Source organism: Schistocerca serialis, chromosome 9 (assembly GCF_023864345.2).
Source record: "Schistocerca serialis cubense isolate TAMUIC-IGC-003099 chromosome 9, iqSchSeri2.2, whole genome shotgun sequence".
In the NCBI taxonomy this organism is placed as follows: Eukaryota; Metazoa; Arthropoda; class Insecta; order Orthoptera; family Acrididae; genus Schistocerca; species Schistocerca serialis.
The window spans coordinates 67031285-67057682 of record NC_064646.1 but is presented as its reverse complement, the minus strand read 5'-3'; the positions used below and the strand labels follow the sequence as shown (position 1 = coordinate 67057682).

The following is a 26398-nucleotide window of genomic DNA, read 5'->3' as shown; positions in this document are numbered from 1 at the left end:
CATTTCGCGTTTTGGTAGGCGCAGTCCAGGGGGAAGCCCCATACCGTGGCAGCCCCTCCTCGGTACTTCACTGTCGGCGCTGCAAATGATAGCAGGTGAAATTCTCCAGACATTCCCCAAACCCACACCCTTCTATAGGATTGCCACAGGTTCATTACTCCAGATTACGCATTTCCACTAATCTACTGTCCAGTGGCGTCGCTTTTCACACCGCCTCAAGCTTCGACTATCACTGACTACGGAAGAGTGTGTGTTACGAGGAGCTCCTCGACCTCGCAACTCGCCACGCACAGTCACTGTACTAACCGCACTGCTGACAGTGATTCCTTTCACAGATTTCGTGCGATTTTTTGGAACCACCCTCCGCAGTGATCGACGGTCCCTGTCAGTCGGTAGATGAGATCCGCCTGCTCTCGGTTTGTTCCTTCGCGTTTCAACTTGACATTCGCATCACCTACAGTCGACGTGGGCGGCTTTAGGGAGGTTGGAATGTCCTTGATGGATCTGTGACTCAGGTGAGATCCGATGACTGGCCCACGTTGGAAGTCACTGAGCAGGCCTGACTGATCCATTACGCTGATAACGCAGTACTCGTCACCTACTTTTATATTGGCTGTTGTGCCTCTAATGGCATGTGGTAAACACTTCCACTTACCTAGGGAAGTACGCATACTTTTGATGAGATATATGCCTGAGCAACAAGGTATAGGAAGTAAAATCGTAACGAGAAACGAAATCACGGTAACAGTTATTTATTTCATGTGGGTCTAAAATAGACTGAGAAGTTGGCTGTGCACAGTCTTGTATCTAGCAGTCTTTCTTTCCAGTTCTGAGGAACCAAATGGCCTCCCCCTTCTCCCCTCCCCTCTCCCCTTGTGCATCCACAGAGCTTCAATATTTGGGATATTCTTGAAGCTGAAGAAGCACAGCTGTTCTTCGCTCTGTGTGGCCCCCCAAGCTTGCTTCCCACCTCATGTCCTGGCCGAAAAAGTTACGTGACCAACCCGCTAAACGCAGCCATAGTCAGTTCTTTTAAGAATCTTGTCAAATGGAGAGGAGAATCCGCCTTATGCAAGAGACTGTTTTATCGTTTTGATTTCACCCATGTTTTATTGCTTTATGTGATACCTTCGGTGGGTTTATTTGCCTATTTTCTTTCTCAGATGAAGCTGCTAGTTGTGTATACTGCAGCTTTACTCCCTCTGTCCTTGTCTAACAAAGAATGCATGTGTATCTAAAACAGCAGAAGAAATTTGCGAGTAAACATGACTCAAGCAAGGAGAAAAAAAGCATAACATTAAAAACCATGAGAAGCTGTAGTTTGTGTAGTAGATGGAAGCTCTCAGTATACAGGACAGCTTAATCTGAGATTAAAAATAGATAAATAAAGCCAGTAAAGATAGCATAAATGTGCTCAAACATGTCTGTAAAACGGTGTACTGCATATGGTGGAATTCGTCTCCATTTTTTGTTAACAAACACGAAAATAAGAAGAACTGCAACATCCAGAAGAAGATTAAATCTTGTCAATGGAAAAACGAGTAAGATGTGTGGGAAACGCCACCGCCAGTTTCCCGGAAGAAGCAGAGAGATCTTGGTGCGAAACTGCCCATCCTATACTGAAGGAAATGAGAGCTCTCCATGAAGGTAAAATGTGTGTTAACTACACATTTCTGCATTATTTGTAGGAAAGCGTGACGGTGTTAAGGTGATGTAATTGTATTGCGTGGTTGTCGCATAGCAGAATCGGCGTGTGGCTGCTTGGCCTCCGCTAAACCACTGGAGAAATGCATTGCGTCGTCGGAAAAACAATAAAAGAAAATGCTCAGTCAGCCGTCAGCGGAACTTGACCTGCAAAGTTACAAAATGTGAAGTGACGCCTTCACCTTTCAATTGACCTTCGATCTGCAACAGAAATGGAGTACAGCACATCAATTTGCCTGCAGTTTCGGCTGGAGAGCTATGCACAGACACACACTCACAATTTTCCAGTTCTTGAAACTGATACATCTATTTGTCAGCTTCAGGGACACCAAATTCTTGGGGATAAGATTGTCTCTCGTTTTGTTAGCTTTACCTGGGCTCAACTGCCATCCGTTCCTTGAGTTATTACACTCGTCACCTGGCGGAGTAATCACTCAGTTGCCAGCAGTCATGTGATTCGTTGTGGCAGAAATGTCACACGACTTGTTCCATGTGCGGAGTATCTGATAATGACTACAAGAACTCAAAAGGTATATTATGGCAGTGAATGTCCGCCGCTCCTTGTTCTTCAACAACTTGGTCAGAGGCAGTTTCCAGTTCCAGTCCCCAGTCGTTCCCTGTACCAATTCGGAGGGAAGATGCGACCGGTCAGTTTGAGTTTAAAATACACGAGGGCTGTCCAGAAAGTAAGTTACGATTGATCGCGAAATGAAAATCACAGTGAAAATCAGAAATGTTTCATTTGTAACAGTTAGCTACACCTTTCAGCTACCCCTCTACGTAGTCGCCGTTCTGACTCAGACATTCGTCGTAGCGTTGTACCAACTTTCCAGTACCCTCATCATAGAAGGCAGCCGCCAGTGCTTTCCGCCAATTCTCTACGCTGGCCTAAAGGTCGTTATCTGTGCCAAAATGTTGTTTTCATAGCCAGCGGTTCGTTTGAGCAGAGATGAAACTCAGTGGGAGTCAATTACGGGCTGTATTGTTGGTAACCAAACATTTCCAATTGAAACGATGCAGGAACATCTTCGTTGCCCCTGCAGAATGAGACTGAGAATTGTCTTGAAGAAGAAACCGCACGGCAGTTATGTAATGTTGGTTGCATAGCTTCAGGGAAAAATTCTCACCAGGCCCTCGTACTTGGCGGGAGACACTATTTTCTGTAACATCTTTACGCGCTCACTAAGAGCTCAGGAATGAAAAGAGCGACATAATTCTACCTAGAGTCATACTAGAGACACTGCCCAACACATCTTTGCAAAGCTTTATCGGATTTTCATAGTCGTTTCCATTTCGCGACCGATCGTAACTTACTTTCTGGACAGCCCTCGTATATGGGACCATTTACCGAATCCAACGCAGACTTGGATTGTGTGAAGTGACCTAGGTTTAATGTTCATAAGTGAAATTCTACTTCATATGGCTCTTCTTTATTGATAGTTCTTGATGCACAGGGTTTTGACAGCTGAACTCCTTAGGTACTATTGAAATAAATCTATGCGGCGAGTTCAGTACGTAATGTAACACATTTTTTTCTGAAAGCAGGTTGGTTTCATTCAGGATCCAATACACCATATTATTCCCACTCTTTTAGCAACAAAAGCCTATTTTTCAGCGTCATCTCCTTTCAATGAGACGTCCTTACGCCACCTCATTGGGGGGGCGTGTATGCCGGCGTGGTACCACTCTACCGGTCGACATCGGAGCCAACGTCTCGCTGCGTCAGTAACCTCCCCAACACCCACGTACTGCTTCTCGCGGAGTGCACCCTTCATTGCACCAAAGAGGTGGAAGTCGGAAGACGCGGGATCCGGACTGTGCTGTGGGTGAGGAAGAACAGTGCAGTGAAGCTTTCTGGTCTGCTCCCCAGTGCACACACTTGTGTGAGGCCGAGGCCATGCGTCGACTTGGAGAAAGAGAAGCATTTTTTTGGCAACGAACACGATGAAATCGTTTCTTCAGTTCCCTGAGGGTAGCACAATACTCTTCACAGTTTATCGTTGCTCCACGAGCGAGGTCATCAAACAGAATAACCCCTTCAGAGTCTCGGAAGACCGTCGCTATGACTTTACTGGCTGAGAGGAAGGCGTCCACCTTTGTCTTCGAAGGAGAGGTGATGTGGCGCCAATGCATGAATTACAGTTTTGCTTCCGGTTCGAAGTGGTGAACCCATGTTTCATCATCTGTGACGATGTCCGACAAAAAATTGTCACGATCATCCTCGCAAGGCACAAGCAACTTGTAACGTCTCTTCGCAAAACACATATTATATGTGGTAAAAAAGCCGGCCGAAGTGGCCGTGCGGTTAAAGGCGCTGCAGTCTGGAACCGCAAGACCGCTACGGTCGCAGGTTCGAATCCTCCCTCGGGCATGGATGTTTGTGATGTCCTTGGGTTAGTTAGGTTTAACTAGTTCTAAGTTCTAGGGGACTAATGACCTCAGCAGTTGAGTCTCATAGTGCTCAGAGCCATTTTTTTTGTGGTAAAAAAAAAAGGAGGAAAGAATAATTGAACTGGATGATTGTAATTGCGTGGACAACGATTGTGTAAACTTTATGTAATAAAGAGAAAGCATTATCTGTCATATTTTGTTCTTGTATAGAATTATGTACCGATTTTTTTTTTAAATGGTTCAAATGGCTCTGAGCACTATGGGACTTAACTGCTGTGGTCATCAGTCCCCTAGAACTTAGAACTACTTACACCTAACTAAGGACATCACACACATCCATGCCCGAGGCAGGATTCGAACCTGCGACCGTAGCGGTGGCATGGCTACAGGCTGTAGCGCCTAGAACCGCTCGGCCACTCTGGCCGGCAAAGATAATATCTGTGTCGGCGAGTACTGAAACCGCCACAGACGATACTTATTAAATATCAAACAAAGATGAGAATATGTGACAAGAAGTATAAATAGTAGGGACCGAACATTAATTTCTCTGTCGTCTTCTTGGAGTTACGTGAGTAGGAAGAGCCTGTGACGTTGTACGCTTGCGTAGCATTCTTTTTTCAAGATTGAGAGACGTACGCCATTAAGTACTGATTTGTAAAGGTGTGTAATAATTTAATCTGTTTAAATGTTCTGAATACAGTTACTTAGTGAAAACTTGCATTATGATTTGTAATAAGCTTCCCTGGTATTTTATCCCATCCTTTTAAGACATTTTCAGCTATTTAAATATTATTCGTGGTGCAGAGCTGCGCTACGAACGAACGAGCCGCTGCCGCGGCGCATTCAAACTGCATTAAATGAAACCAATCATACGGCAAAGAAGCGGACAGGTAATAGTGAACTAAAATTATTTCTTTCAGCTTTCGGAATTGCAGGGCAGGGCAGCAGATTTTATGATTTGTTTTACAGGTGGACGCGGGCTGCCGATGATATCTTATTAATAGTGCAAAAAGGTAATTTACCTTCATAACATAAAAGAAATCTTGCTGTGCGTAGTTCTGGTCTGGCAAACATTATAGTAAAAACATCTTTTTCTCTGATAATAGTCTCATGTTCTCGTGTTAGTCGTGGTACTTATTGGTGTTTTACTGTTAACAAAAATCCACTGCAAAAGTTTGATGTTGAACAAACATTGCGTACTGTAACATCAGTACTGATAACGAAATAATTTTCAGTAACCTTTTCAATAACTGTAAAGTAAGGAAGATATGTTGAACTTTATGGCGAGTTACAGTAACGAAAAAAAATGTTCCTTTAATCGAAAGCCAGATCCAGAATAATAACATAATTTGTTTTGTTGAAAATTAATGATCCAAAGAAAGTCACAGCACAGTATCCCTAAAAAGTATATCGGGGCTCTTTTCATAGCAACATATTTTATCTCATATATTAGTTGTTACGCGAGCAATAATAAAACAAAGCAGAGAGCCAGCGAAAAACTGCGCACAGTTAATCCTTTGTTGCTCTTTATGGTCTTCTGCTGGGCGGCAAGGGTCCCAGTGGGCCCACACCATATAGTTCGCCAACTGGGGGACGAGTGTGTCAGCACTACCAATAGAGGCGTCCAGTTGGGCAACGAGGTGTTCGATTGAATGCATCGATCACCTCGAATGAGAGTGTCCGCACGTTCCAACTCTGCAGGAGTCACAGCTGTGTGCGGCCGGCCGGCACGTGGGAGGTCGGACGTGATTGCGCGACAGTGTTGCGATGATGACAGACGCTTCACCGCCCCTTTGTTCACGGGCAGGTCTCCGTAGATATTCTCCAGGTGCCTATGGATATCTACGATGCTCTGGTTTTCCGCCAAAAGAAACCCAATGAGAGCTCTGCGCCTCGAACGCATCCGTTACAGACGCCATTTTGAACGCTACGTGTAGCGCCGCCAGCTACAGCTATAGGACCCTCGGGAAACTGGAGGGGTTGAAGCGGGAATATTTCACACAAATTCCGCATTTCTTAACCGAAATTAGCTGAGAGAAGAAAAAAAATGTTTCATTACATATTGAACGCCCCCCTTACGTAGTTTAATCACTTCCGTGATGTACATGAGCTAAGGAAATCCAAGAGCATATGTGGTCTTTGACAGACGTACGTGAAATGCTACTCGTAACGAGAGATGCTGAAACGAAATGCCAATGTAGTGAGTGTAAAGAACTCGGTAGTCCGAGATATTCCTGTCGTTCCGCAGCTACTCAACAAGGGAACCTCCCCATCGCACCCCCGTCAGATTTAGTTATAAGTTGGCACAGTGGATAGGCCTTGAAAAACTGAACACAGATCAATCGAGAAAACAGGAAGAAGTTGTGTGGAACTATGAAAAAAAAAAAATAAGCAAAATTTACAAACTGAGTATTCCATGCGCAAGCTAAGCAAGATCAAGGAGAATGTGAACTCAGGAGCGCCGTGGTCCCGTGGTTAGCGTGAGCAGCTGCGGAATGAGAGGTCCTTGCTTCAAGTCTTCCCTCGAGTGAAAAGTTTAATTTTTTATTTTCGTCACTTTTTGGGAGTGATTATCACATCCACAAGAAAACCTAAATCGGGCAAGGTAGAAGAATCTTATTACCCATTCGCCAAGTGTACAAGTGAGGTGGGTCGACAACATATTCCTGTCATGTGACGCACATGCCGTCACCAGTGTCGTATAGAGTATATCAGATGTGTTTTCCTATGACCTTGCGATCAAATGTTTTCGGTTCCCATTGGAGAGGCACGTCCTTTCGTCTACTAATCGCACGGTTTTGCGGTTCGGTCGCAAAACACAGACACTAAACTTATTATAGTGAACAGAGACATCAATGAACGAACGGACAGATCATAACTTTGCGAAAATAAAGAAAGTAAACTTTTCACTCGAGGGAAGACTTGAACCAAGGACCTCAGTAACTCACGCTAACCACGGGACGACGACGCTCCTGAGCTCACAGTAACCTTGATGTTGCCTATCTTGCGCATGGACTACCCAGTTTGTATATTTTGCTTTTTTTTTTTATAGTTCCATACAACTTCTTCATGTTTTCTGGATTGATCTGTGTTCAGTTTTTCAAGGCCTGTACATTGTGCCAACTTATAACTAAATCTGTGGGGGGTGCGATGGATAGGTTCCCTTGTCAGAGTAGACGTCCGGCAGCCGAGCACCGCACACGGACACACACGTGGATAGGACACTTAAAAGAGGTGGCCTCCAGCGCCTAATCTACACTCCTGGAAATTGAAATAAGAGCACCGTGAATTCATTGTCCCAGGAAGGGGAAACTTTATTGACACATTCCTGGGGTCAGATACATCACATGATCACACTGACAGAACCACAGGCACATAGACACAGGCAACAGAGCATGCACAATGTCGGCACTAGTACACTGTATATCCACCTTTCGCAGCAATGCAGGCTGCTATTCTCCCATGGAGACGATCGTAGAGATGCTGGATGTAGTCCTGTGGAACGGCTTGCCATGCCATTTCCACCTGGCGCCTCAGTTGGACCAGCGTTCGTGCTGGACGTGCAGACCGCGTGAGACGACGCTTCATCCAGTCCCAAACATGCTCAATGGGGGACAGATCCGGAGATCTTGCTGGCCAGGGTAGTTGACTTACACCTTCTAGAGCACGTTGGGTGGCACGGGATACATGCGGACGTGCATTGTCCTGTTGGAACAGCAAGTTCCCTTGCCGGTCTAGGAATGGTAGAACGATGGGTTCGATGACGATTTGGATGTACCGTGCACTATTCAGTGTCCCCTCGACGATCACCAGTGGTGTACGGCCAGTGTAGGAGATCGCTCCCCACACCATGATGCCGGGTGTTGGCCCTGTGTGCCTCGGTCGTATGCAGTCCTGATTGTGGCGCTCACCTGCACGGCGCCAAACACGCATACAACCATCATTGGCACCAAGGCAGAAGCGACTCTCATCGCTGAACACGACACGTCTCCATTCGTCCCTCCATTCACGCCTGTCGTGACACCACTGGAGGCGGGCTGCACGATGTTGGGGCGTGAGCGGAAGACGGCCTAACGGTGTGCGGGACCGTAGCCCAGCTTCATGGAGACGGTTGCGAATGGTCCTCGCCGATACCCCAGGAGCAACAGTGTCCCTAATTTGCTGGGAAGTGGCGGTGCGGTCCCCTACGGCACTGCGTAGGATCCTACGGTCTTGGCGTGCATCCGTGCGTCGCTGCGGTCCGGTCCCAGGTCGACGGGCACGTGCACCTTCCGCCGACCACTGGCGACAACATCGATGTACTGTGGAGACCTCACGCCCCACGTGTTGAGCAATTCGGCGGTACGTCCACCCGGCCTCCCGCATGCCCACTATACGCCCTCGCTCAAAGTCCGTCAACTGCACATACGGTTCACGTCCACGCTGTCGCGGCATGCTACCAGTGTTAAAGACTGCGATGGAGCTCCGTATGCCACGCCACGGCAAACTGGCTGACACTGACGGCGGCGGTGCACAAATGCTGCGCAGCTAGCGCCATTCGACGGCCAACACCGCGGTTCCTGGTGTGTCCGCTGTGCCGTGCGTGTGATCATTGCTTGTACAGCCCTCTCGCAGTGTCCGGAGCAAGTATGGTGGGTCTGACACACCGGTGTCAATGTGTTCTTTTTTCCATTTCCAGGAGTGTATTTACGTCGCACGTTGCATTTACCGTCCTAGTCCAGCCAACGGTCCGCACTCAGCGCTACCACTTTGGGGGCAGTGGTACTGAGGGCCGTTTTAATTATTTACAGGCACGGACGTGCCCGTCCCGCAGTGAGGGTCCTGTGAAACACTCCGTGCTGTTGTCGGCTGGAAACCCACCCACCCAGCCCGCCCCTGCCTCACAGCCTGGTGATGCGCCTCCAAACAGCCGGAGCGTACGTCTGGTCGTGTAAACGCAGAGCCCGTGTCCGCGCTGCGGCGCCTCTGTGGCTGTTTGCGCAGCAAACGAGACCTGGCGGCGCTCCGCGGCTACCAATTACCGCGTCCGGTTTCCGAAACGGTGGGCAGAGCGAAGCAGAGCAGCGTTACACGTTTCACCTGGCAGTTTAGAGTTTCTCTGTAGTTGGTCTGCGTTCGCAGCCACGCTGTTCGTACGGCGTTTGAGAGAAAAGGGGGAAAAACTATGTCGCGATAGAATAACATAGAAATGTTTGTTGATCAAGATGAGATTGATATGAAGGGTTGTACAGACTACTCGCCTAGTCAAATGTTAACTGAACAATCGAATGTGATAACAACACTACTCAACAGTCATTTTCCATGTGGGATGTAATACATCAATTAGTTGCGTAGGTTCCGAATCTAACTTCCGAAATGATCTTGCACGTAAGAGTTTTTGAGGGTATTTTAATTGTTTAGTTTCAGTATTTCACTGTTAACTATCCTGTTGTTTAGATGTCAAATGTTTCTATTTTTGTTGTTTTGCACAGGAAGATGTACAGACCGTCACTAGATGGCTGCTGTCGTAAAGGCTTTATTCACTTGATGACAAGATACACTGAGGTGGCAAAAGTGACGGGATGCCTGCTAATATCGTGTGTGACCTCGTTATGCCCAGCGTGGCGCAGAAACCTGACGTGGCAGGGACTCAACAAGTCTATCCTGAAAGTCTCTTCGGGTTCGCTGCCGGATCCTAAAATCAACTTAACTCGATATTTCGGCGATCCAACTGTTCGCTATCTTCAGGAAAATGCTGCTTCTGCTGATGAGTCCCGCTGAGAACTGACGCCATGTTGCATAGCGACGTCCTATATAGGCCATTGTTCAGTACATGGCGCATGCGCCGCCCATCACGGTTTCTGCCTTCCAAAACAGGGAGGTGGTGCCGCCCGTAGTGAAACACTGCTGGCAACGATATATCGCAATCAAGGCCGCACCGAAGAACGTTCAGTTTTGATGCGAGATAATACAGGATTCCACGTTTTACTAAGAGGAAACCCATTGTCTCTGTTGATTAAATTATTATCCAACCTAATTTCAATGGCCTCTTTATAGACACTGTTCCGAAAACCGGAAATGTTGGCAACCACAACAGTTTCCTCAAATTTCATTTTGTGTCCCTCATTTAGGCAGTGTTCTGCTACCGCCGATTTTTCCGGCTGTTGTAGCCTCGTATGACGGCAATGTTCCACACACCTGTCATGCACTGTGCGAATAGAACGGCCAACGTAAGTTTTCCCACATTGACACGGAATTTTGTACACCCCGGGTTTCTTAACTTGATTTTAGGATCCGGCAGCAAACCCGAAGAGACTTTCATGACTTATTACGCCGGGAAAGCCTACGTAATCAAGTTCAACCTGCCTCTGTCGCCGTCCGTAATTGAAAGTGTTGCCGGTGCTGGATTTTGTGCACGAACTGACCTCTCGTTTATGTCCCATGAATGTTCGATGGGATTCATGTCAGGCGATCTGGGTGGCCAAATCATTCACTCGAATTGTCCAGAATGTTCTTCAAACCAATCGCGAGAAACTGTCGCCCGGTGACGTGGCACATTGTAATTGATAAAAATTTCCGTCGTTCCAGAATGAGATTTTCACTCTGCAGCGGAGTGTGCGCTGATATGAAACTTTCTGGCAGATTAAAACTGTGTGCCGGACAGTGACTCGAACTCGGGACCTTTGCGGTTCGCAGGCAAGTGCTCTACCATCTGAGCTACCCAAGCACGACTCACGCCCCGTCCTCACAGCTTTAATTCCGCCAGTATCTCGTCTCCTACACCTTCCAAACGTCACAGAAGCTCTCCTGCGAAGCTTGCAGAACTGGCACTCCTGAAAGAAAGGATATTGCGGAGACATGGCCTAGCCACAGCCTGGGGGGATGTTTCCAGAATGAGATTTTCACTCTGCAGCGGAGTGTGCGCTGATATGAAACTTCCTGGCAGATTAAAACTGTGTGCCGGGCCGAGACTCGAACTCGGGACCTTGAAAGGTAGGAGACGAGGTACTAGCAGAAGTAGAGCTGTGAGGACGGGGCGTGAGTCATGCTTGGGTAGCTCAGTTGGTAGAGCGCTTTCCCGCGAAAGGTAAAGGTCCCGAGTTCGAGTCTGGGTCCGGCACACAGTTTTAATCTGCCAGGAAGTTTCATTTCCGTCGTTGTTTGGGAACATGAAGTCCGCGAATGACTGCAGATGGTCTCCAAGTAGCCGAACGTACCCATTTCCAGTCAATTATAGGTTCAAATGGCTCTGAGCACTATGCTACTTAACTTCTGAGGTCATCAGTCGCCTAGAACTTAGAACTAATTAAACCTAACTAACCTAAGGACCTCCCACATATCCATGCCCGAGGCAGGATTCGAACCTGCGACCGTAGCGGTCGTTCGGTTCCAGACTGTAGCGCCTAGAACCGCACGGCCAATCCGGCCGGCCAATTATAGTTTCCGTTGGACCAGAGGACCCAGTCCGTTACATGTAAACACGGCCTACACCGTCGCTGAGCCACCACCAGCTTGCTCAGTGCCTTATGGACACCTTGAGCCCATGGTTCCGCGGGGGCTGCGCCATACTCCAACAGAACCATCAGCTCTTACCAACTGAAATCGCGACCCATCTGAGCAGGCCATGGTTTCCCAGTCGTGTAGAGTTCAACCATAATGGTCAAGAGCCCAGCAGAGGCGCTGCAGGCGATGTCGTGCTGATAGCAAAGGCACTCGCGTCGGTCGTCTGCTGCCATAGCCAATTAACGCCAAATTTTGCCGCACTGCCCTAATTATACGCTCGTCGTATGTCCCGCATTCACTAATGCGGTTATTTCACGCAGTATCGCTTGTCTGTTAGCAGTAGCAACTCCACGCAAACGCCGTTGTTTTGGGTCGTTACGTGAAGCCCTTCGGCCATTGCGTTGTCCTCGGTGAGCGGTATTGCCTGAAATTTGGTATTCTCGGTACACGCTTGACACCGTGGGTCTCGGAATATTTAATTCCGTAACGACTTCCGAAACGTAATGTTCGATGAGTCTACTACCTTCAACTACCATTTCGCGTTCAAAGTGTTGTTGCTTCCCGTGGTGCGGCCATAACGACATCGGAATCCTTTTCACCTGAATTTCATGAGCGCAAATGACAGGTCCTCCAATCAACTGTCCTTTTATACCATTTTCACGCAATACTACCGCCGACTCTGCATGTGCATATCGCTATCCCATGACTTATTCACCTCAGTGTAATCCGTAGTGCGAAAGAGTCTACATGATCTAATGCATGTTGAAACACGGATGCCGGCCGGAGTGGCCGAGTGGTTCTAGGCGCTACAGTCTGGAACCGCGTGGCCGCTACGGTCGCAGGTTCGCATCCTGCCTCGGGCATGGATGTGTGTGCTGTCCTTACGTTAGTTAGGTTTAAGTAGTTCTAAGTCCAGGGGACTGATGACCTCAGCAGTCAAGTCCCATAGTGCTCAGAGCCATTCGAACCATTTTTTTGAAACACGGATGGTGTAATTCGCATCATACTTACCTCAACCCAACAGCGTTCCGCAAGTTTTTGTTACCTCAGTGAGTGTTTCTTGTGACAGATAGTCTAGCGTTGTGGTGTTTAAAACTTACACTTCGTGAAAATGCCAACTGACAAACATCCATGCGGCTTTTCGCGGATGATACTGTCGTATACAGAGAAGCTGCAGCATTAGAAAATTGTAGCGAAATGCAGGAAGATCTGCAGCGGATAGGCACTTGGTGCAGGGAGTGGCAACTGACCCTTAACATAGACAAATGTAATGTATTGCGAATACATAGAAAGAAGGATCCTTTATTGTATAATTATATGATACCGGAACAAACACTGGTAGCAGTTACTTCTGTAAAATATCTGGAAGTATGCGTGCGGAACGATTTGAAGTGGAATGATCATATAAAATTAATTGTTGGTAAGGTGGGTACCAGATTGAGATTGATTGGGAGAGTCCTTAGAATATGTAGTCCGTCAACAAAGGAGGTCGCTTACTAAACACTCGTTCGGCCTATACTTGTGTATTGCTCATCAGTGTGGGATTCGTACCAGGTTGGGTTGACGGAGGAGATAGAGAAGATCCAAAGAAGAGCGGCGCGTTTCGTCACAGGGTTCTTGGTAAGCGTGATAGCGTTACGGAGATGTTTAGCAAACTCAAGTGGCAGACTCTGCAAGAGAGGCGCTCTGCATCGCGGTGTAGCTTGCTGTCCAGGTTTCGAGAGGGTGCGTTTCTGGATGAGGTATCGAATATATTGTTTCCCCCTACTTATACCTCCTGAGGGGACCACGAACGTAAAATTAGAGACATTCGAGCGCGCACGGAGGCTTTTCGGCAGTCGTTCTTCCCGCGAACCATACGCGACTGGAACAGAAAAGGGAGGTAATGACAGTGGCACGCAAAGTGCCCTCCGCCACACACCGTTGGGTGGCTTGAGGAGTATAAATGTAGATGTAGATCATTGTTGGCTAAACCAACCCAACAACTTTTGCTAAATGTATGAGAGGTTCACCCAAAAATCTAAAAGAAAATTAATTTTTGATCGAGTTAAGAACGCATACAAATTGTATTTTGGTTGTTCTGTTGGCGATCAAGATAAAAAGTTTTACACTAAAACGTTATCCGAATGGTTGAAGGGAAAATGCTCAGCCGCGCCATTCGCTATTGAGGTTGTATGGTGGTGTGGTGTGAGCCTAAAGACCTAAAGACCACTTTTCAGGCTGTTCCTTCTGCCTCAGCAATATTGCAGGGCATTCAAGCAGAACTAGACATTAACTTTTCGGATGTATCTTCAGTTCATCTGCAAACTTTGATATAAAATTCACAAATATCAAATTAACTGCTTGATCCTCTTTCGAAGCAATTGTGGACGGCTTGCTTGGCAACATACTAGGTGATAACAATGTTTCCATTGTGAATGGTCTGTTAGACAGTATAAAGAACGTAGTGTGTGGAACGACACTTAAAATTTACTTCTTGCATTTCGACCCTGATTGCTTGTCAGAAAATTTGTGAGCCGTAAATAATGAGCAGGTTTGATTCTTTCACCAAGAAATATGTACGATGGAACAACGTTACCAAGCTCATTGGGACGCCTCAGTAACGGTCGACTATTGCTGGAGTCTTTTAGGGAGAGTCCAAACATCGTCTTAGTGACGTTTTTCGAATGCTCAAGATTGCAGTTAAAAGTAAGTTGTGATCTAAACTGGACGTTTAACGTTCGTGTGTACTTTTAAACAGTACTGATTTCTGAAGTTCTGAATATTTATTCCTTTTTGTTTTCATTCTGTCAGTGTTCACCAACGCAGTTTTTGATTCCATTGCGCATCTAGGAAATACGACGTGATAGAAAGAAACTGATTTTACTAGTGGTTTCATCGCGCCAAAGGTAGGAAAATACACCCATTTACAAATCAGATACAGAAAAAAGTTTGAATTTGTTGGCTTTTGTAATAGTCTGCAAATCAACTGTCTTTCCCCATATTGATTCCTCCTTTACTTTCACTCCACCGTGTTACCACAAATGACGTGTAAACGGTTTCCATTTGTGCTGGAGATGCAGGACGTACGAGGGGTCTAGACTACGCCATGCTTCACTAACCTCAGATCTTCTACAAACGTCGCAGATGTAGTGCATAGTTCGCGAGTTCATTGTTCTTGAAGTGAGGCTGTAAAATAAGTGGTGCGATAGTTACGGCTCTCGATCCTACTCAGGGACGTGATAAGTTCCAAATTAGGGATGCTAAAAGATTTTTTTTCATGACACACGAAGCAGATAAAGCTCTAAACTGATTAAAAAACGTTATGATTATGTGCGTCTACAAAGTCACACGTTTCACAGATCATATTATAATTAATCACGGTTTTGTCACGTTAAGTCTTGTATATAACATGTTCACGAATGTTACTCTGCTCTTCTCTGCTTTGCATGCGCAGTCGCATTATTTTAATACAATTTTATATGCTATGCATCCGAGACCTTAATCTAGCGGTCTGTGACGAGAACTACTGTGTTGAACCCCTCGCTCCGGACTGACCAGACAGTCCGAATCATTTCGCTTCGTAACGCACTTTTGGCGGGAGTTGAAGGCATGCTTCGTGTGAATATCTTTATTACAGCATTAATAAAATCTGTTATAAAATGTCTGAAACAAGTCGATTAATGGTTGCTATTGATAACGTATTCAGCATTATAAACAAATATGAATTAAACTTTATCACATGTTTAAAATTAATCTAAGAAAGCCTCACATCACTTCTTACGTGCCGGTCTGTGTGGCCGAGCGGTGCTAGGCGCTTCAGTCCGGAACCGTGCTGCTGCTACGGTGGTCGCAGGCTCGACTCCTGCCTCGGGCGTGGATGTGTGTGGGGGGCTGAAAACGATGCAGTTGTTCCCCCAACGGGGGAAGCATTTCCGAAACGGCCAATTTTGTAAAGTGTTTGTGTGCGGTCATGGTTAGCGTAAAACGTACATGGCAGAATGGCGTTATCTAAAACCGGCATAGGGTAACTACGGTGCCCCATGGACCATAGACGACAGCAGCGGAGATATGTACAGGCGAATAGACGTGTAACTGCGAAGCAACTGACCACTCAAATGAACCAAGTGTCTACCAACAGTGTCACCTCAACAAACCGTTCAGCAAACATTGTTGCGTGTGAGCCTCCGCGTAGGCGCCTGGTTCAAGTACCCACGCTGCCTGATGTTCATCGGCGACTTACCCAACTGAACGTCCACTTAAGGGGTGACAGGTGGCCTTCTCAGATAAACCAAGTTTTATGTTCCGTCTGACGTGAAACGTGTGAAAGCAGACATCCTGCAACTATCGTCGGTAGCGTTCGGGACGGATGCGGAAGCGTTATGGTGTGGAGAATGTTTTCGTGGCATTCCCGGGGTGAGCTCATCATTCTGTAAGCGGCAATCGACCAGCACAAATATGCCTCTGCACTAGAGGACCGTGTCCATCTCTACATACAGTTTATTTTTCCTCGGCTTGTTGCCATCTACCAGCATGACAATGCATCGTGTCACATAGCTCGCAATGTTGGTTCAAATGGATCTGAGCACCAAGGCACTTAACATCTGAGGTCATCAGTCTCCTAGACTTAGAACTACTTAAACCTAATTAACCTAAGGACATCACACACATCCATGCCCGAGGCAGGATTCGAACCTGCGACCGTACCGGTCACGCGGTTCCAGACTGAAGTGCCTAGAACCGCACAGCCACACCGGCCGGTACTAAAACTTCATATTAATGCGTTTCTCTTTCAATAAAGTAAGCATTTTTTTTTTCGAGGAGCTACAAGATATAACGCCTGATACAAACGGAGGCCGTGGTCCGACTGAGGGGTCAAGTGAACGCGTAGCTGGAATGGAGAGCGGAAATGCCTCGTGACTCGGCAGTGTAGCGTCTGACACGAAGGCCTGCGCTGTTTATTACAAAATCAGTCCAATTATTGTTTAGCCTAACCTCTGACATGAAATCAAAAACTTAAATCTTGTAAAATTTCCGGTGCTATTTCAGTCAGCGTTGTCGAACCCGTTCATAAAATCAGTCACGGTCAATTTTTCACAGCCAATCATTTTCTTGTTAAAAATATGTCCTTTACGGTTCATAATTCTTGCGGCCTTCCACAGAAGCATTTTTTCCTACTTTCCATAGCAAAGCTAAGAACGTTACTATCAATTTAAATTCAGTTACAGTTAACAGACCTTTTCCTTCATACTGGCAGTTACATCCTATTACGTAGAGAAATCACCTTATGTCCTACCAAACCCATGAAGCTAATTTTACACAGAATTGACCGGACGGAATTCGGACTTTCTATTTAGAACATAGTAATCGATCTTTGATACTTTTCCTCTTCTCTCATTTCTTGCATTTCTAATCTCTGTCAACCAAATACAACCACGGAAGTCTATGAAAAATTTTATGTCTAGATAACTTGGGACAGATAGAGAAGGCAGTCAGCTAGATCCACCGATTTGAATATCCTGTGCTTTCTGATCGACCGGAAGAAGTCAGAGACTCCGAGTGCAACGGTGCTAAACCTTTGACTCCGGGAGGAATGGTTCGTGACCGGCATTACCTCAGACTTTGCTACGACCAATGTGAGAGAGTTGTGGGCAGCAGATGACATGTCACAGCGTGTGTGTGTGTGTGTGTGTGTGTGTGTGTGTGTGTGTGTGTGTGTGTGTGTGTACACGCGTAAAATTCAGTTTGCCACTGTTAACGGGGAAAACGTCTTGAGAAAGTATTTAAGTGTCTCCTCCGACGAATCGTGTAGAATGGCGCTGTAGTATAGGCTCTTAACCAGATGTCAGGGGACAAGTGTTCAGGTCCTCACATGGCCATGCACGTTTAGGTTTTCCGTGGTTTTCCCAAGACGACCATTTTCGCGATTTGTTCGAAAAGGACAGGGCCCATATCATTCGCCACTTTTATTCAATCCGAGCTTATCTACATCTACATACGTTCCACAAGCCACAGCACAGTGCGTGACTGATGGTACTTTGTGCCAGTACTAATGTCGGATCGCATTAGCGTATCGAGAAAGAGGAAAAACACCCTGCTTCTGCACGCGCCCTAATTAACCGCCCGCCTGATTTTCAAGAATAGAGGAACGATGGCGACATCATAATGGTCGCACAGTTTACCTCGAATACTTCGTTCAAATGGCTCTAAGAACTATGGGACTCAACATCTGAGGTCAACACTCGCCTAGACTTAGAACTACACTACTGGCCATTAAAATTGCTACACCAAGAAGAAATGCAGATGATTGGACAAATATATTATTCTAGAACTGACATGTGATTACATTTTCAAACAATTTGCGTGCAAAGATCCTGAGAAATCAGTACCCAGAACAACCACCTCTGGCCGTAGTAACGGCCTTGATACGCCTGGGCATTGAGTCAAACAGAGCTTGGATGGCGTGTACAGGTACAGCTGCCCATGCAGCTTCAAAACGATACCACAGTTCATCAAGAGAAGTGACTGTCGTATTGTGACGAGCCAGTTGCTCGGCCACCATTGACCAGATGTTTTCAATTAGTGAAAGATCTGGAGAATGTGCTGGCCAGGGCAGCAGTCGAACATTTCCTGTATCCAGAAAGGCCCGTACAGGACCTGGAACATGCGGTCGTGCATTATCCTGCTGAAATGTAGGGATTCGCAGGGATCGAATGAAGGGTAGAGCCACGGGTCGTAACACATCTGAAATGTAACGTCCACTGTTCAAAGTGCCGCCAATGCGAGCAAGAGGTGACCGAGACGTGTAACCAATGGCACCCAATACCATCACGCCAGGTGATACGCCAGTATGGCGATGACGAATACACGCTTCCAATGTGCGTTCATCGCGATGTCATCAAACGCGGATGCGACCATCATGATGCTGTAAACAGAACCTGGATTCATCCGAAAAAATGACGTTTTGCCATTCGTGCACCCAGGTTCGTCGATGAGTACACCATCGCAGGCGCTCCTGTCTGTGATGCAGCGTCAAGGGTAACCGCAGCCATGGTCTCCGAGCTGATAGTCCATGCTGCTGCAAACGTCGTCGAACTGTTCGTGCTGATGGTTGTTGTCTTGCAAACGTCCCCATCTGTTGACTCAGGGATCGAGACGTGGCTGCACGATCCGTTACAGCCATGCGGATAACATGCCTGTCATCTCGACTGCTAGTGATACGAGGCCGCTGGGATCCAGCACGGCGTTCCGTATTACCCTCCTGAACGCACCGATTCCATATTCTGCTTACAGTCATTGGATCTCGACTAACGCGAGCAGCAATGTCGTGATACGATAAACCGCAATCGCGATACGCTACAATGCGACCTTTATCAAAGTCGGAAACGTGATGGTACGCATTTCTCCTCTTTACACGAGGCATCACAAGAACGTTTCACCAGGCAACGCCGGTCAACTGCTGTTTGTGTATGAGGAATCGGTTGGAAAGTTTCCTCATGTCAGCATGTTGTAGGTGTCGCCACCGACGCCAACCTTGTGTGAATGCTCTGAAAAGCAATTCATTTGCATATTACAACATCTTCTACCTGTCGGTTAAATTTCACGTTTGTAGCACGTCATCTTCGTGGTGTAGCAATTTTAATGGCCAGTAGTGTACTTAAATCTAACTAACCTTAGGACATCATACACATCCATGCCCGAGGCAGGATTCGAACCTGCGACCGTTGGATCAGCGCGGTTCCGGACTGAAGCACTTAGAACCGCTCGGCCAAACGCCGGCCCTCGAATACTAGTTCTCTAAATATAGCCATTTGCATTTTGCGAGCGCAATTCCGTTTTGCTTGCAAATATTAATATTCAGTTCATAGAATGTCGGTGTTACACTTTCGTATGGGCGATACCGACCTGTTACTACCTTGTCAGCACGTCTCAATGTTGGGTCTGTCTAATGTCGTATCTGCTCGATAAGGGTCACAAACTCCGAATAATTATTGTGATATGTGTCGCACTGGCTTCTGGTGTGCAGTTACGTTTACATTGCCGCCGTTAGTGACCTCATCGCCGTTGTCAGAATATCGAATGGTGGTGATCCTTCCGTGATCAGCGGCTGCAAGCAGTAGTCGCCGGCGGACACGGGGAGGGGACCACGACGTCGCGGGCAGGGCCGGATGCGCGGCCAGTTGATCGCGCTTTTACGGTTATCGGCGCGTCGGTCGCGGTCGCTTTACGGCCGTCACTTTATTGGCGTCGTGTCCCCCGCCGTGTTGCGGACGTCACAGTGGAAGGACACGCTGTTCCAGTGGCTCCGTCCCCAGCAACAGGCCTGACTGCGGTTGCTACTTAGCCGGTCTGGCACTCCAACCGTGCTCCACTGTGCAGGAGTGCCACCCAGCTAACCCCCCTCTAACCCCCCCCCCCCCCCGTGCGTTGTGGCGCATGCCGACTAGAGCGTTGTGTGGACTGTCGGAAAAAAATTAGTATTCCCTTTTAGAGGTTTCCAATTCACTCAAGAATGCAATCTTTTGAAATGTGGTGCCATGAAAGAATGTTGGAAAAATTAGATGGTTAGATCGAATAACAAATGAGGGAGTATACCGGAGAGGCAGGGAGAGGGGACAGAAATTTATAGCTGTGGTTCACTAACAGAAGGGATGTGTTGATGACACGAGACATAATGAGATATCAAGGAATTGTTAATTTGGTAATGGGTGGAAGGGGGCGAAGGAGGGCAAAACTCGTAGAGGCAGACCAAGGCTTGAATACATTAAGTATATTAAAATGTATGTAGGTTGCAGTAACTACGCGGAGGAGGTGTCGATAACGAGGTCATTAGAGACGGAGCACAAGCTCGAAATAGGGAAGGATGGGGAAGGAAAACCGCCGTGCCCTTTCAGAGCAACCATCCCGGCATTTGTCTGAAGTGATTTAGGGAAATCGTGGAAAACCTAAATCAGGGTGGCCGGACGCGGGCTTCAGCCGTCGTCCTTCTGAGTGGGAGTCCAGTGTTCCGACCACTGCCCCACCTCGCTCTATGCTATGCAGAGATGAGAAGGCTTTTACACGACAGAAGAGCACGGAGAGGTGTACCAAAGCAGTTTTCGGATTGGTAGGCAGCAGCAGCAGCAGCAGCAGTGATGACGACGACGCCGACAACAACAACAACAACAACAACAGTGTGATATACTGTGTATTAGTATCGTAACCAGCTCATGAAAGTGTAGACAGTGTCACAGTACAGTGAATGACTAACCTTTTGAGGAACATAAAGGTGTTTAGTACTGAGGCATTGTGGGGTTGACTCGGTCGTTGGATGTCAACCTATGCTCCAAGAAACAGGAAATAAGTCTCGACGTCGAATGGATTAATGAGCTTAGTTTAAAAAAAAGGAAGGGAAATATTTAGAGCAAAGAGGTCTTATTAAATTTCGTGGCATTCTGGGCTGAGGGTCCGACTGGCCACGCGCAACACCGTAAGTTTGAAAAAAAGTCGCTCTGCGGGGGTGGTAGTACCGAGAGGGAAGACATCGCGTTAGGCGTATGGCTCTGGAGCATCGTACTGCATCTGCAGCAGCAATTAGAGCAGCAGTTGCCACCACAGTGAGACAGTGATCCGTTATAAATTGGTTAAGTCAAGGACGACTCCGAGTCACACGCCCTGCAGCGGACATTCCACTGAACCCAAACCACTGCCATTCAGTGGTGTCAAGCGAGAGCTCATTGGAGAGCAGGGTGGGGGGAGATCTGTTATGTTTTCTGATGAAAACTGGTTCAGCCTCGGTGCCAGTGATGGCGGAGTGTTGGTTAGGAGGAGGACGGTTGAGACCCTGGAACCAACTTGTTTGAAATCTGAAACATTACTGATCGTATTTTCACCTACATTGAGCAACTCTTCAAAATATTCCCTCCATCTGCCCAAGGCATCAACAGGATTCACCAGCAGTTTTCCTGACCTGTTCAAAATACTTGTCATTTCCTTCTTACCTCCCTTTCGAAGACTGCTAATTACACTCCAGAATGGTTTTCCAGCAGCTTGACCCATAGTCTCCAACCTGTTTCCAAAGTCTTCCCACGATTTCTTCTTGGATGCTGCAATTATCTGTTTGGCTTTGTTTCTTTCTTCAACATAACTTTCTCTGTCTACCTGAGTTCTAGTATGTAGCCATGTTTGATACGCCTCCTTTTTCCTTTTACAGGCTGCCTTGACTGTGTCATTCCACCAAGCTGTTTGCTTCATCCTACCTTTACACACTACTGTCCTTTTCCAATGACTGTAATTGACTACATTCAACTAACTGGTACCTTTCTGAGATAATTGTTATGTACTTGTGCCTGATTTCCTTATCCTGAAGTTTCTCCACTTTTATCCCCCTACATATGGACCTGACCTCCTGCACTTTCGGCCTCACAATCCCAATTTCACTGCAGATTAAATAATGATCAGTGTCATCAAAGAATCCCCTGAATACACGTGTGTCCCTCATAGCCTTCCTGAATTCCTGATCTGTTATTATATCGTCAATGACAGATCTGGTTCCCCTGCCTTCCCAAGTATACCGGTGAATGTTCTTATGTTTAAAAAAGGAGTTTGTGATTACTAAGCCCATACTGGCACAGAAATCCAAGAGTTGTTTTCCGTTCCTGTTGGCCTCCATATCCTCTCTAAATTTATCCATAACTTTTTCATACCCTTCTGTTCGATTTCCAATCCTGGCATTAAAATCACCCATGAGCAGAACACTGTCCTTGTCCTTTACTCTAACAACTACATCACTGAGTGCGTCATAAAGACTATCCATCTTATCTTGATCTGTCCCTTCACAATGCGAATATACTGACACAATCCTAATTTTCTTACTAGACACTGCCAAATCTATCCACATTAGTTGTTCGTTTACATACCTTATTGCAACTACGCTGGGTTCCATTTCTTTAATGATATAAAGCCCTACACCCCATTGTGCTATTCCTGCTTTGACTCCTGACAGGTAGACCTTGTATTCTCCCACATCCCCTTCTTTCTCACCCCTTACCCGAATGTCACTAACAGCTAAAACCTCCAGCCCCATCTTACTTGCAGCGCCAGCTCTACCTTCTTCCCAGAGTAGCCCCCATTGATATTAATAGCTCCCCATCTCGTCACCATTCGTTTCTCGAGTCGTATCTTAGGAGGTGGAACTCCGTCAACTCCAAAAGTCCGAGGCATTTTGCTCTGATTGTTGCCAGCATCATATTTAAAGTACCAGGGAAGCAGGTTGCTAGCCTTACTTGCCCCGGGTCCCATTGAGTTTTACCCCTAACGGTTGAGGGACTAACCGGTGGATTTGGTAGTCTTTGCCGTCTGAGCACAAAGGTGACCACGACTCAGAATATGTCCGAGATGCCCTGCCTTATTCCAAAGGAACTGGTATCCCGACTGTCAGGACCACTTACTTGGCCACTCATATGGTGACCGTGGTTCATGAACTAGGACATGATAACAGGGACCCACACCATGAACCACCGACTCCTGTTTTTATTTACTTGATTGTATTCATTTATCTACCCATGTCCTTAGGTTACTACCCGAATGTTTCTTATCAAGTCACGGAATGCAAGAGCGCTATATTAATCGTAAAATTATAACTGGATTTCACAATAAGTGTCGTACATTCATTCTGTAATATGTCTATGATTTTTCAGGGGTTAAAGTCTTCTTAAATTCTCATATTCATAAACTTCATTCTTGTATCAGGTGTTAGTTCTTATATTTTATTCTTATGTTTTTCTTCAGGAGCATTTGGTGCATTCCCTAGGGTGATACCGATCGCAGAAACATAGAAATTGCGAACACCAAGAGCATCGCGCAAAGGCAGGTTTGCACGGTGACATATCATCCTATGTATCTCACTCTGGAGAGAAACGTTGTTAACATTGCTGAGGATTTCGCGCGTTGGCAATTGTTTCGTGGCAGACCACGCATAGCGGATCACTTTTCCGAAAACTGGAGCTTGCAATTGGTTAGGAATGAAGATACATTACAGGAATTTCATTGAAAACAGTTTCAAATACTTTTTCCATTCATTTATTTCTTTTCTTTTTTTTTCTTTTTTTTTAATTCACTCGCCAGACGTACAGTTAGTATACAAATAAGGATAATCTATTTCATTATACGCTGGATAACATTCGTGCAGAAATTTTCTACGGACATGGGTAGGTAAATGAACAACAACAACAACAACAACAACAACAACGATGATAATGATAATAATAGGGTTTCGAATACGGCGCACGTAGTGCGAAGTTGCGGCGCAAGCCACTATGCCACCTCCGCGATTAGACCGTTCACTCGAGAACTTTGACGTCGTTTCCTCAGAAATGTTCGAATATCTACGGATGAACCAAGTCACGTGTTCGCTTATTTCGGCCCCTTTGCCACCGAGATGAGTTTCTGGGAAATCGATTTATGGCACTTGTCGTGTTCTCTTTAGTGCTGAAGTCTTTCAGACCTATTTCAGTAATGAAACTAAATATTTTTTCCGTTATGTGGTTCAGCTCTAAATGGTCAGCATGTAGTCATACCGGGTGACCAAAAAGTCAGTATAAATTTGAAATCTGAATAAATCACGGAATAATGTAGATAGAGAGGTGCAAATTGACACACATGCTTGGAATGACGTGGGGTTTTATTAGAAACAAAAAAATACAAACGTTAAAAAATGTCCGACAGACGGCGCTTCATCTGATAAGAATAGCAATAATTAGCATAACAAATTAAGACAAAGTAAAGATGATGATCTTTACAGGAAATGCTCAATATGTACACCATCATTCCTCAACAATACCTGTAGTGAGGAATGATGTGAACAGCACTGTAAAGCATATCCGGACTTATGGTGAGGCATTGGCGTCGGATGTTGTCTTTCAGCATCCCTAGAGACGTCGGTCGATCATGATACACTTGCGACTTCAGGTAACCCCAAAGCCAATAATCGCACAGACTGAGGTTTGAGAACCTGGGAAGCCAAGCATGACGAAAGTGGCGGCTGAGCACACGATCATCACCAAATGACGCGCGCAAGAAATCTTTCACGCGTCTAGCAATATTTTTTTTTGTTCTAATAAAACCCCATGTCATTCCAAGCATGTGTGTCAGTTTTTACTTCTCTATCTACATTATTCCGTGGTTCATTAAGTTTTCAAATTTATACTGGCTTTTTGGTCATCCGGTATTTAAGTACAAATGAAGTCCCTAGAACTTTCAAGATTGGTGTCACGTCATTAAGATATCACGTGTAACACTTACAGCCCATAGGCTTGCTTCCTGTCGCAGCAGGTCACCGAGCGAGGTGGCGCAGTGGCTAGCACACTGGACCCGCATTCGGCAGGACGACGGTTCAATCCCGTGTCCGGCCATCCTGATTAGGGTTTGCCGTGATTTCCCTAAATCGCTCCAGGCAAATTACGGGATGGTTGCTTTGAAAGGGCACGGCCGACTTCCTTCCCCATCCTCCACTAATCCGATGAGACGGATGACCTCGCTGTCTGGTTTCCTCCCCCGAACAACCCAATCCGGCACTAGGTCAAGTGAGGTGAACTGAACAACAACGCCTCCGTCAGGCACCTGATAATGGCTTTCGGGCTATTAATTTCCACGTTCAGAGATAATACTTGGCATTTAAGCATAAGTTCAAATGGCTCTGAGCACTATGGGACTTAACTTCTGTGGTCATCAGTCCCCTAGAACTTAGAACTACTTAAACCCAACTAACCTAAGGACATCACACACATCCATGCCCGAGGCAGGATTCGAACCTGCGACCGTAGCAGTCCCGCGGTTCCGGACTGCGCGCCTAGAACCACTAGACCACCGCGGCCGGCATAACGCCACTACTGGCCATTAAAATTACTACACCACGAAGATGATGTGCTACAGACGCGAAATTTAACCGACTGGAAGAAGATGCTCTGATATGCAAAAGAATAGCTTTTCAGAGCATTCACAGAAGGCTGGCGCCGGTGGCGACATCTACAACGTGCTGACATGAGGAAACTTTCCAACCGATTTCTCATACACAAACAGCAGTTGACCGGCGTCGCCTGGTGAAACGTTGTTGTGATGCCTCGTGTAAGGAGGAGAAAGGCGTACCATCACGTTTCCGACTTTGATAAAGGTCGCATTGTAGCCTATCGCGATTGCGGTTTATAGTATCGCGACATTGCTGCTCGCGTTGGTCGAGATCCACTGACTGTAATCAGAATATGGAATCGGTGGGTTCAGGAGGGTAATACGGAACGCCGTGCTGGATCCCAACGGCCTCCCATCAGTAGCAGTCGAGATGACAGGCATCTTATCCGTATGGCTGTAACGGATCGTGCAGCCACGTCTCGATCCATGAGTCAACAGATGGGGACGTTTGCAAGACAACAACCATCTGCACGAACAGTTCGACGACGTTTGCAGCAGCATGGACTATCAGCTCGGAGACCATGGCTGCGGTTACCCTTGACGCTGCATAACAGACAGGAGCGCCTGAGATGGCGTACTCATCGATGAACCTGGGTGCACGAATAGCAAAACGTCATTTTTTCGGATGAATCCACGTTCTGCTTACAGCATCATGATGGTCGCATCCGTGTTTGGTGCCATCGCGGTGAACGCACATTGGAAGCGTGTATTCGTCATCACCATACTGGCGTATTACCCGGCGTGATGGTACGGGGTGCCATTGGTTACACGTCTCGGTCACCTTATGTTCGCATTGACGGCACTTTGAACAGTGGACGTTACATTACGACCCGTGGCTCTACCCTTCATTCGATCCCTGCGAAACCCTATATTTTAGCAGGATAATGCACGGCCACAT

The 26398-nt window shown here is 46.6% G+C and overlaps 1 protein-coding gene across 1 annotated transcript in view; it reads left to right on the top strand.

The window, feature by feature from the left end:
* The window catches only part of LOC126419216 (calcium uniporter protein, mitochondrial), a gene marked incomplete in the record, with an annotated part of 2318083 nt that overhangs the window by 1129876 nt on the left and 1161809 nt on the right, over window positions 1-26398 (top strand).